Source organism: Lithobates pipiens, unplaced genomic scaffold (genome assembly GCF_037356315.1).
Source record: "Lithobates pipiens isolate NorthernLeopardFrog02 unplaced genomic scaffold, aLitPip1_a1.2 Scaffold_19, whole genome shotgun sequence".
Lineage (NCBI taxonomy): Eukaryota > Metazoa > Chordata > Amphibia > Anura > Ranidae > Lithobates > Lithobates pipiens.
The window spans coordinates 216,953,831-216,967,144 of record NW_027507764.1 but is presented as its reverse complement, the minus strand read 5'-3'; the positions used below and the strand labels follow the sequence as shown (position 1 = coordinate 216,967,144).

Below are 13,314 nucleotides of genomic sequence, written 5' to 3'. Positions count from 1 at the left end.
AGACCAGACCACTTTTTGCGATTCGGCACTGCGTCGCTTTAACTGACAATTGCGTGGTCATGCGACATGGCTCCCAAACAAAATTGATGTCCCTTTTTTCCCACAAATAGAGCTTTCTTTTGGTGGTATTTGATCACCCCTGCGTTTTTTATTTTTTGCGCTATAAACAAAAATAGAGCGACAATTTTGAAAAAAACGCATTATTTTTTACTTTTTGTCATTTTTTTCCCTGAGTTTAGGCCGATACGTATTCTTCTACATATTTTTGGTAAAAAAAAATCGCAATAAGCGATTATTGATTGGTTTGCGCAAAAGTTATAGCGTTTACAAAATAGGGATAGTTTTATAGCATTTTTATTAATAATTTTTTTTTTTTTTTTTACTAGTAATGGCAGCGATCAGCGATTTTTATTGTGACTGCGACATTGTGGGGGACCCATCGGACATTTTTGACACATTTTTGGGACCATTGTCATTTATACAGTAATCACTGCTATATACAGTGCCTTGCGAAAGTATTCGGCCCCCTTGAACTTTTCAACCTTTTGCCACATTTCAGGCTTCAAACATAAAGATATAACATTTTAATTTTTTTGTGAAGAATCACCAACAAGTGGGACACAATTGGGAAGTGGAACGAAATCTATTGGATAATTTCAACTTTTTTAGCAAATAAAAAACTGAAAAGTGGTGCGTGCAAAATTATTCGACCCCTTTACTTTCAGTGCAGCAAACTCACTCCAGAAGTTCAGTGAGGATCTCTGAATGATCCAATGTTGTCCTAAATGACTGATGGTGATAAATAGAATCCACCTGTGTGTAATCAAGTCTCTGTATAAATGCACCTGCTCTGTGATAGTCTCAGGGTTCTGTTGAAAGCGCAGAGAGCATCATGAAGACCAAGGAACACACCAGGCAGGTCCGTAATACTGTTGTGGAGAAGTTTAAAGCCGGATTTGGATACAAAAAGATTTCCCAAGCTTTAAACATCCCAAGGAGCACTGTGCAAGCGATCATTTTGAAATGGAAGGAGTATCAGACCACTGCAAATCTACCAAGACCTGGCCGTCCCTCTAAACTTTCAGCTCAGACAAGGAGAAGACTGATCAGAGATGCAGCCAAGAGGCCCATGATCACTCTGGATGAACTGCAGAGAACTACAGCTGAGGTGGGAGAGTCTGTCCATAGGACAACAATCAGTCGTACACTGCACAAATCTGGCCTTTATGGAAGAGTGGCAAGAAGAAAGACATTTCTCAAAGATATCCATAAAAAGTCTCGTCTAAAGTTTGCCACAAGCCATCTGGGAGACACACCAAACATGTGGAAGAAGGTGCTCTGGTCAGATGAAACCAAAATCAAACTTTTTGCCCACAATGCAAAACGATATGTTTGGCGTAAAAGCAACACAGCTCATCACCCTCAACACACCATCCCCACTGTCAAACATGGTGGTGGCAGCATCATGGTTTGGGCCTGCTTTTCCTCAACAGGGACAGGGGAGATGGTTAAAATTGAGGGGAAGATGGATTCAGTCAAATACAGGACCATTCTGGATGAAAACCTGTTGGAGTCTGCAAAAGACCTGAAACTGGGACGGAGATTTATCTTCCAACAAGACAATGATCCCAAACATACAGCAAAATCTACAAAGGAATGGTTCACAAATAAACGTATCCAGGTGTTAGAATGGCCAAGTCAAAGTCCAGACCTGAATCCAATCGAGAATCTGTGGAAAGAGCTGAAAACTGCTGTTCACAAACGCTCTCCATCCAACCTCACTGAGTTTGAGCTGTTTTGCAAGGAAGAATGGGCAAGAATTTCAGTCTCTCGATGTGCAAAACTGATAGAGACATACCCCAAGCGACTTGCAGCTGTAATCGCAGCAAAAGGTGGCTCTACAAAGTATTAACGCAAGGGGGCCGAATAATTTTGCTCGCCCCACTTTTCATTTTTTTTTTAGTTAAAAAAGTTTCAAAAATCCAATAGATTTCGTTCCACTTCACAATTGTGTGCCACTTGTTGGTGATTCTTCACAAAAAATAAAAATTTTATATCTTTATGTTTGAAGCCTGAAATGTGGCAAAAGGTTAAAAAGTTCAAGGGGGCCGAATACTTTCGCAAGGCACTGTAAATGCAGTGATTCCTGTGTAAATGACACTGGCAGTGAAAGGGTTAATCAGTGGGTGGCAGTGTAGGGGTTAAGTGTTCCTAGGGGTGTGTTACTAACTGTGGGGGGGTTGGGCTTTCCTTTAGTGAACACTGATCTCTGCTCTAATCACATGGAGCAGAGATCAGTGTCACTAGTGGCTAGGAATAATGCTGTTTACACGGCATTTCCTCCATTCAGCTGTCCCGTGAGACGATCCTGGGTATGCCTGCGGCGATCGAGTCCGCGGGTCCCGCGACCGGACTCACGGGGGTCCCGACCAGCGCGGGAGCGCGCCGCCGCCAGCGCGCTCCCGATGGCAGGGCGGCATTGAAGATTGGACGTACATGTACGCCAATATGCCTGCCCGTGCCATTCTGTCGACGTACATCGTCGTGCGCTGGTCGGGAAGTGGTTAATGGAAAAAAAGTCATTTCAAACTGCTTGCGGTTTTAACCACTTCAGCCCCGGACCAATTGTCAGCCTAAGGACCCAAGGTCTTTTTACAATTTCGCACTGCACTGCTTTAACTGGTAATTGCGCGGTCATGCAATGTTGTGCCCAAACGAAATTTGCGTCCTTTTCTTCCCACAAATAGAGCTTTCTTTTGATGGTATTTGATTGCCTCTGCGATTTTTATTTTTTGCGATATAAATGGAAAAAGACCGAAAATTTTGAGAAAAAAAATATATTTTCTACTTTTTGTTATAAGAAAAATCGAATAAACTCAATTTTAGTCATACATTTAGGGCAAAATTTATTCAGCCACATGTCTTTAGTAAAAAAAAATTTCAATAAAGTTATAGCGTTTACAAACTAGAGTACATTTTCTGGAATTTACACAGCTTTTAATTTATGACTGCCTATCTAATTTCTTGAGGTGCTAAAATGGCAGGGCAGTACAAACCCCCCCAAATGACCCCATTTTGTAAAGTAGACACCCCAAGGAAATTGCTGAGATGCATGTTGAGCCCATTGAATATTTTTTTTTTGTCCCAAGAGATTGAATAATGACACAAAAAAAAAAGTTTACAAAAAGTTGTCACTAAATGATATATTGCTCACACATGCCATAGTTATATGTGGAATTGCACCCCAAAATATATTCTGCTGCTTCTCCTGAGTACGAGGATACCACATATGTGGGACTTTTTGGGAGTCTAGCTGCGTACGGCACCCCGAAAACCAATCACTGCCTTCAGGGTTTCTAAGGGTGCAAATTTTTGATTTCACTCCTCACTACCTATCACAGTTTCGAAGGCCATAAAATGCCAAAATAGCCCAAAACCCCCCCAAATGACCCAATTTTGGAAAGTAGACACCCCAAGTTATTTAATGAGAGGCATGTTGAGTCCATGAAATATTTTATATTTTGCCACAAGTTGCAGGAATATTACAATTTTTTTTTTTTTTCACAAAGTTGTCACTAAATGATATATTGCTCACACATGCTATGGGCATAAGTGAAATTACACCCCAAAATAAATTCTGCTGCTTCTCCCGAGTACAGGGATACCACATGTGGGGGACTTTTTGGGAGCCTAGCCACGTACGGGACCCTGAAAACCAAGCACTGCCTTCCGGATTTAAATATAAAACGCTACCAAAAAAAAACTGTTAGCGATCGCAGGGATCAGGCATGACTCTGCAAACGCTGCAGTTATGTGTTTAGTGTTTTGTAAGTGACAGTGATCGATCGATACTGCACTTGGGTGGGCTGGGCGGAGGGGCAAAACGCAGGTGCTAGCAGGTATCTGGGCTGATCCCGCTAACAATGCGTTTTTTTGGAACCCTAAACTGCTGGGGACGCTAGTATAGATCTGATCAGATCAGAAATTGATCTGTTCAGATTCTATACCACTACGGGAGGTTTATGCTTTGCGCGTGGGTGTTAGCGGTACTGGCACTAACCTAGCGCTGCCTGGGGCGACGCAGACCCTGACCCTAAAACCTAATTGATATCACCCGCCAGGTGATCAGGGGTTAAACCTTTATTGGGTAATAAATGGTGGGTGCCCTGATGCTATAAAAAGCAAACTAACTAACCAGAGTCACCTGTAACACTTATACGGTGATCACTGGTGAAAGGGTTAACTAGGGGCAATCAGGGGGTTCAAATTTTTATTAGGTAGTATATGGGGGTCCCTGGGGCTATATAAAAACCTGACGGGGAACCTAAACAACTAACTGGCTAACCAGCGTCACCAGTGACAATTATACGGTGATCGCTGGTGAAAGGGTTAACTAGGGGCAATCAGGGGGTTAAAAACATTATTGGGTAGTATATCGGGGTACCTAGTGCTATAAAAACCTGACGGTGAACCTAAAAAAATAACTAGCTACCTAATGGCACCAGTGACACTAATGCAGCGATCAGAAAATCGATCGCTTAGTGATACTGGCAAAAGGGGGTGAAAGGGTTAACTAGGGGCAATCAGGGGTTTAAAATGGTTATTGGGTAGTATATCGGGGTACCTAGCGCTATAAAAACCTGGCGGTAAACCTAAAAAAATAACTAACTACTTAGCGGCACCAGTAACACTAATGCAGCGATCAGAAAAACGATCGCTTTTTACAGCGATTCGCGACGTTTTTTACTGCGTTTTTTTACCGCGATTTGCCGCAAATTTGTGCAGGGCAAAAGGTCACCAATGTTAAAAGAAGAAAAACGCCCAAATCAGCCCGGTTCGCGCGACAAAAAAGGGTCTGGAACTTGTTTGAGCTTCAGGCGTAGGGCTTCAGGCGACTTGGAGTGGAGATGTGAACCATCTCCATTGACAATAATGAATTTTTTCCCCTCCAGCGTTTTGTAGCTTCAGGCGTCAAGCTACAAAACGCTCAGGTGTGAATGGGGTCTCAGAGTTACTCTCGGTGGGCACAGGAATGGGCCTGAAAAATTGGGCCTTAGGCACTGGTGCCACAACACTGCAAACTCTCCCAGATGTGAAAAAAAAAGTTGAACTTCAACTGCGCAAATTCCACGCCATGTGAAAAAACAAAATACAAACAAAAAAAGCTGCTCCCTGAGAAAGTGAAAAAAACACCTTAATGGATAATAACAGTAATTAAGGGGCGCTCTGAAAAAAACTAAAAAATGAAAAATTTAGACCCCCATTATCAATAACAGTGGCATTAATAAAAAATACTTAGAACAATGATCTAATCACCAAGTACAAATGTACAGATATAATATCAATAAATAAAATGAAATAGACTGAACATTTGGTGAACCACCAAAAAAATCAAGTCCCAATAACGTGTCTCTACATAGATAAATTCTGCAGATCCAAGTGTAGACACAAATATTGATTGTGATATAGCAGCAAATCAGAAAAAGGCTTGCGACTCCCTCCACCAAACACACAGCAATACACCAGTTGTGAAGATGTAAATCCAAACTGCTTACCAGATTCGTTTGACCACTTTACTTATAAAGTAAGTCAAACCACGCCTATACAGGATAATGCCTGCTCATATGGATACTGATGGAAATGATAGTAGATGATATGTCCCCCTTCACAGGCTCAGGCGGCAAATATGAAAAAATAATACAAAAGGATCTACAGCGTAATACTGACTTTAATAAAAAATTAATATAAAAACAGACAGCCAAATGGCTCCTTACGTGGTTATGTGCCTGACCTGGCACTGGGGCAGCTCGCTTTGACCGAAAGACTCACTCTCCGACCAAACGAAAAAGTCCTTCTGCATTCGCTATTGGCGTGTGTTCCAGGCCTTCAGACCGGCAAACCAGAGGGCCGGAAGTGGCATCGAAAAGCGTGACCAAGTACCGCTCCTAGCGGCTTTTTGTCACCACTTCCGTCCCTCTGGTCAAACGAATCTGGTAAGAAGTTTGGATTTATATCTTCACAACTGGTGTATTGCTGTGTGTTTGGTGGAGGGAGTCGCAAGCCTTTTTCCGATTTGCTGCTATATCACGATCAATATTTGTGTCCACACTTGGATCTGCAGAATTTATCTATGTAGAGACACGTTATTGGGACTTGATTTTTTTGGTGGTTCACCAAATGTTCAGTCATTTCATTTTATTTATTGATATTATATCTGTACATTTGTACTTGGTGATTAGATCATTGTTCTAAGTATTTTTTATTAATGCCACTGTTATTGATAATGGGGGTCTAAATTTTTAATTTTTTCGTTTTTTTCAGAGCGCCCCTTAATTACTGTTATTAACCTCTCCCAGATACTCTAGTTGGAGTGCAGGAATGAGCCCTGCTGCAAAGCATCAAACATTGTATTATATGCCCCTGTTAAACCGGGGCTGAAAAATTGGGCCTATACACTGCAACCTCTACCATTTACTCTAGTTGGGGTGCGGGAATGAGCCCTGCTGCAAAGCATTGCATCAAAAATTTTAATTACACGCACCTGTTAAACAGGGGCTGAAAAATTGGGCCTTAGGCACTAGTGCTGGTGCCACGACACTGCAACCTCTCCCATATACTCTATTTGGAGTGCAGGAATGAGCCCTGCTGCAAAGCATTGCATCAAAAATTGTAATTACACGCCCCTGTTAAACAGGGGCTGAAAAATTGGGCCTTAGGCACTGGTGCTGGTGCCACGACACTGCAACCTCTCCCATATACTCTATTTGGAGTGCAGGAATGAGCCCTGGTGCAAAGCATTGCATCAAAAATTGTAATTACACGCCCCTGTTAAACAGGGGCTGAAAAATTGGGCTGGTGGCATCACTCAGAACCAAAAATGTTCTTCCAAGATATCAGCGGGATCATTGAGGAGGAAGAGGATAGTCAGTCAACATAACAGGACAGTCACTCAGAATCAGCATAGGCAGTCTTGAAGGGATGTGACATTTCCAAAAAAATTATTCGGTTACATCAGCTTCAGGTGCTTGGTAGCTGGTGGTGATCCAAGACTGATTCATCTTGATGAAGGTCAGTCGATCAACTGAGTCGGTGGACAGGCACATCCTGTGATCGGTTACAAATCCAACGCCGAAAGAACGCTGGATGCAGGACAGGCCAGTAGCTCAATTGCATACTGTGCAGGCTCTGGCCAGTGATCCATCCTCAAGACCCAGTAAGCCAGAGGATTTTCAGTGGGAAAGGTGACCAAGTCTGACCTTGCCCCTAGGTATTCCTGCACCATGTAAACCAGACACTGGCGATGGTTGCTGGAATCGATCATACCTTGGGGCTGCGGACTAAAAAATTGTCTGAACGCATCAGTCAGACGGCCACCTTCTCCACTGCTCCTTCTGACCGAAGCCTCAGCAACACGTTGTTCAGGACCAGGAGTTTGCAACCTCCCAGTCTCTAGGAACGCGTTGCACAGACCTTTCTGCAAGGCCTCCCGGAGATGTCTCATCCTCTGCTCCCTCTGCGACAGCAAGATAAGGTCCGCAACCTTACCCTTGTACCGTGGATCAAGGAGAGTGGCCAGCCAGTAATGGTCCCTCTCCTTGATCCGAAGAATACAAGGATCCTTCCCACAGGCTTTACAGGATCAGGGAGGCCATGCAGCGTAGGTTAGCTGAGGCATTCGGTCCAGAGTCCTCTGGGTCACTAAGGACAACATGACCCGCAGCCACCTCCTCCCAGACACGTAGAAGTCCACGGGTTTCTTGGGACTGTAAATCATCTCTACAAGACTCCTGCTGCTGAGCGCCAGGCTCCACCTCCATGCTGACACAATCCTCCTCGTCCTCTTCCTGTGTAATGGGTGGGAAAGCAGGAACACTGTCTGGATAAAGGGGGCCTAGAGAGGCAAGGAAGTCCTCCTCTTCCTGCCTCTGTTATGCCTCAAGTGCCCTGTCCATTATTCCACGCAGTGCATGCTCCAACAGGTGGACAAGAGATACAGTGTCACTGATGCATGCACTGTCACTGCTCACCATCCTCCTCAAATGGTGACAGGACAGTGCATGCATCCCTATTCATGCCCCACTGGCGTGGTTTAAATTACTTTAAATCCTACCATGTAGCCTATAAAAGCATTTCTAAGGTCTCCCATAAAGTGCCATTTCCTAAAATCCCACCTTTACTCCAAGGTCATGTGACGGCAAAGGTTCTCTTTCTACACACTCACAGAAACTTAACATCTGATACAAAAAATATATAAAAAATGTAATAAAAATAAAATAAAAAGCATACACATGGTCCTCCTCCAAAGAGAAAGGATCCTTCCTCCGATCCTCCAGGGCGCTGGGCTCCTGACAGGGACTGGGTACTCACTGGTCTACCTGGCCAAAACCAGGCAGACCCCTTTCTGCGAGAGGCCTGCTGAAACAGACTAACCCCAAGTACTACGTGGGGCTTCCCCAAAAGGGTACCCCATGGGTGAAATAGAACCTAACCAAAAGGACACAGTTCCCCTCCCCAAGACTTTCCCCGAGGACCTACACCCTACTAATCGGGAGGTGAAAAAAAAGTGCATACAGTGCTGTGCAAATAATTGCAGTGACAAACACACATAAATAAAGGGCAAGTGGATAAGTGCTTGTGCCATAGTGAAATACCATGGAAGGCCCCCTGACCAGAATTAAAAAACTCCTCTGGTCCTAGCCAAAAGGTCAGGCCCTAGAGCAGCCTTTCTCAACCTTTTCCCTTTTCAACATGAAGGAACCCTTGAAACAACTTTCCAGTCTCAGGGAACCCCTGCTAAAAATGACTATCTACAACTCATGATACCCTATATGTAATGGGAAGAATGCTCCTTACACGTGTGGTCACTGGGAAGAACACCCCCTTACACATAGCTAAAATGTTCAATGGTGTGAGTGGGAACTTCTGACAGGCAGAAATTGCTCATTGAACAAGGAACCCCTAGCAACCTCTAGAGCAGGGATATGCAATTAGCGGACCTCCAGCTGTTGCAAAACTACAAGTCCCATCATGCCTCTGCTTCTGGGTGTCATGCTTGTGTCTGTCAGAGTCTTGCTATGCCTTATGGGACTTGTAGTTTTGCAACAGCTGGAGGTCCGCTAATTGCATATCCCTGCTCTAGAGGAACCCTAGGGTACCATGGAACCCTGGCTTCTTCCTTAGCCAGCCCTTGCCCAGACCAGTGCAGCCCCATCCCCATCAGAGAGGCATCAGAACTCAGAAAACTTAGGGAGATCCTTGCCTACAACCGAGGACAAGCCTGGTGCACCAGGCCAGATTCAACATATAAGGAAAAAGGCACTCCCACCGTCCTCACCATTAATTTACCTAATTACATCAGAAGGGATACTCACCAGTGCCTCCACTCAACAAGAGCAGTAACATACTCCCTGCCAAAAACTTATAAGAACAGGCGCTACAATTGATCTTAGCCGAGGACCTACACCCTACTAATAAGTGCAGTGACAAACACACATAAATAAAAGGGGAAAAGGGGAAGTGGCTAAGGCCAAGAAACAATTCCTTCTAGTATATTTTCTTTTGTGGGAGGCATGGCAGCATTACCTGAGGGCAAGCAGCGGCATGATGTACGGGTTTGGCAGAGCACACAGTTGCATAGGATTCTACCGTGCGACCCATGCTACAACAAGCTGCCAGTTCTAACAGTGAGGTGCTAAGGAAAATGGGTGGATGGTCTGGTATCAACCAGGCTGACTATGGGGCTACAGGAACGTCGGCATCCTGTAGCATCGATTACGAGACGCAGGATGCATGCTGATCACACAGATCTGCTTCTATGCTTGGTGTGGTCAGAATTGTCTGGGAAAATGTAAGCTTCTCCCTATAAGCATATAATTTCTCTGCTCTTAAAAGAACAAAAAGCTCTTTCATATAATGCCAGGAAAGCACGCTCGTTTATCTCTCCAAGTAACACAGATGCTGGTATCACCTCGAGCTCAGCATTAATCCTGAACCAGGTAGCCAAGTGGCTTTTATTTATACTAAACACATTGATAACAAAAGAGGATGCTGATTTCAGAATCAGCCAATCGGACACTTGTATTCATTCAAAAGAACCAATGACACTCATGCATATATTCAAATAAAAATACAGTAGTGACGTGTGCAGACGGTGGTGTGCAAAACCATGCAGCAAGCACGTGGTTTAGAACACAACCGCGTGCACATTCCCACTGCTGCCAGTGATGCGAGCCATACAAAACTATGGCCCAGTGGGCCACCATTTTGTATGGTTCCCAAGTACACAGATCTGCTTATTTAGGAGTTTAAATGCGATCGCCATGGAGTGGCTAGTTCCTCGGTGAAGCATAAACAAACATCCTTAAAAGAGCAAAACAGATCCGTCGTGTCCATGGGAAGGTTTCCTCATCCAATGGTCTTCCACCAGTGTCAGCATGTGCAAATACCCTCACATGAGCGTATTACAGCAAAACTGACACTGGGGGGCATCTGACAACATACATTAATAAAAAATGGCCACAACAGAATGCTGGAGGAACATAGAGGAAGGTCAGGAATCCTCAGATATTGTGCTGACTTTATTTGCTGATTCTCATCCTTCACTGTTCTTAAAACTGCTGTGTGTCGGGGCCACTCATGTTCTTTCTCTGCCTGATTTAAGAAACAGAAGGCCTGCCTTTATTACAAATCAAATGCAGTGCTGTAATCAGAAAAGCTGCAGTCTGCAACCTTAAACCACCATTCACAATAAATGCGGCTTTGAAAATCGTGCAACTTCATCTGAAATTGCATGATGATCTGAATGGGGATGGTAGCAGAGCTTACCTCTTTGGGTATGAAGGAGCTGTAGAGGGTGACTGGACCAAAAGGAAATCCCAAAACGCATTATGTATTTCCTGTTGTAGCTGTCACCAAGATAACCAAATACAGGCGCCAGCACCATATAACTGACAATAAATACTAGAGAGGGAACAAGAGAAAGTTTATTATACAACTGGAGATACATTTGGAAGAAAAAAAAAACATAAATAATTTTACGTTATTTGAAAGGAAAAGCTTTGTAGAACAACCATTTGTGACTGTGTGTATGTATAGCCAAAAACTTTGTTTTACATAGAGTAGGGAAGGAAATAAACTCCTAGAAGATTATTTTTTGGCTGTATGTGCCTTGTTGAGGAGATTTCTCATCATTTCCTTTATTGGAGGAAAACAAGAAGTTAAAGAAAATCCCCCTCTCTCCCCCCCCCCCCCCCCCAAAGTGAGCGGAAGCGTCTTTTTTCTTGTTCTGGTGAGAACTCTAAAATTTTGACTTCTCCATCACTTTCTCTCCCAGTAACAATGGCCAGCAGGACAAAAAGGTGTAATCTCCCCAGCGGGGACAGTAACGGCAATAAAAACCTGACAGAGGATCAAGCTGTACAAAGGGTATTGGGTAGCCTACTCCAGATGAATCCAATGGAAGCCCTTCTATTTAAGAAGCCTGTCCATTGCCAAAGAGCCATTTCTGCCTAGTGACCAAAATCTTTACAGTGGTAAAGAGAACTATTACCAATGCATGGTAGACACCAACAGGGGCGGACTGACAACTCATGGGGCCCCCGGGCAATAGAAGATCATGGGGCCCCCTTGATCCCAACATTGAAGCTACACCTGCACAGGGGTACACTGGAGGGAGAACGCACACACACAGGGGGACACTGGGGGGAGAATGCACACACAGGTGGACACTGGCGGGGAGAACGCACACACAGGGGGACACTGGCGGGGAGAACGCACACACAGGGGGACACTGGGGGGGAGAACGCACACACAGGGGGACACTGGGGGGAGAACGGACACACAGGGGGACACTGGGGGGAGAACGGACACACAGGGGGACACTGGGGGGAGAACGGACACACAGGGGGACACTGGGGGGAGAACGGACACACAGGGGGACACTGGGGGGAGAACAGACACACAGGGGGACACTGGAAGGAGAACGCGCACACAAGGGGGACACTGGAGGGAGAACGCACACACAGGGGGACACTGGAGGGAGAACGCACACACACGGGGACACTGGAAGGAGAATGCACACACACACACACAGGGGGACCCTGGAGGGAGCACGCACACACAGGGGGACACTGGGGGGAGAAAACGCACACACATGGGGACACTGGAGGGAGAACGCGCAACACACAGGGGGACACTGGAGGGAGAATGCGCAACACACAGGGGGACACTGGAGGGAGAACGCACACACGCAGGGGTACACTGGAGGGAGAACGCACACACAGGGGGACACTGGGGGGAGAACCCACACACAGGGGGACACTGGAGGGAGAACGCACACACAGGGGGACACTGGAGGGAGAACGCACACAGGGGGACACTGGAGAAGGGACGCACACAGGGGGACACTGGAGGGAGAATGCACACACACGGGGACACTGGAGGGAGAATGCACACACACACACACAGGTGGACACTGGAGGGAGAATGCACACACACACAGGGGGACACTGGAGGGAGAATGCACACACACACAGGGGGACACTGGAGGGAGAACGCACACACAGGGGGACACTGGGGGGAGAACGCACACACAGGGGGACACTGGGGGGAGAACGCACACACAGGGGGACACTGGAGGGAGAACGCACACACAGGGGGACACTGGAGGGAGAACGCGCACACAAGGGGGACACTGGAGGGAGAACGCACACACACAGGAACACTGGAGGGAGAACGCACACACACAGGAACACTGGAGGGAGAACGCACACACACAGGAACACTGGAGGGAGAATGCACACACACAGGAACACTGGATGGAGAATGCACACACACAGGGGGACACTGGAGGGAGAACGCACACACAGGGGGACACTGGAGGGAGAACGCACACACAGGGGGACACTGGAGGGAGAACGCACACACAGGGGGACACTGGAGGGAGAACGCACACACAGGGGGACACTGGAGGGAGAACGCACACACAGGGGGACACTGGAGGGAGAACGCACACACAGGGGGACACTGGAGGGAGAACGCACACAGGGGGACACTGGAGGGAGAACGCACACAGGGGGACACTGGAGGGGGAACGCACACACAGGGGGACACTGGAGGGAGAATGCACACACACACACAGGTGGACACTGGAGGGAGAATGCACACACACGGGGACACTGGAGGGAGAATGCACACACACACACAGGTGGACACTGGAGGGAGAATGCACACACACGGGGACACTGGAGGGAGAATGCACACACACACAGGGGGACACTGGAGGGAGAACGCACACACAGGGGGACAAAGCACACA

At 46.2% G+C, this 13,314-nt stretch overlaps 1 pseudogene; it reads right to left on the bottom strand.

Moving 5' to 3' along the window:
- LOC143998044 (protein spinster homolog 1-like) overlaps positions 1-13,314 on the bottom strand; it is a 101,521-nt pseudogene that overhangs the window by 43,631 nt on the left and 44,576 nt on the right.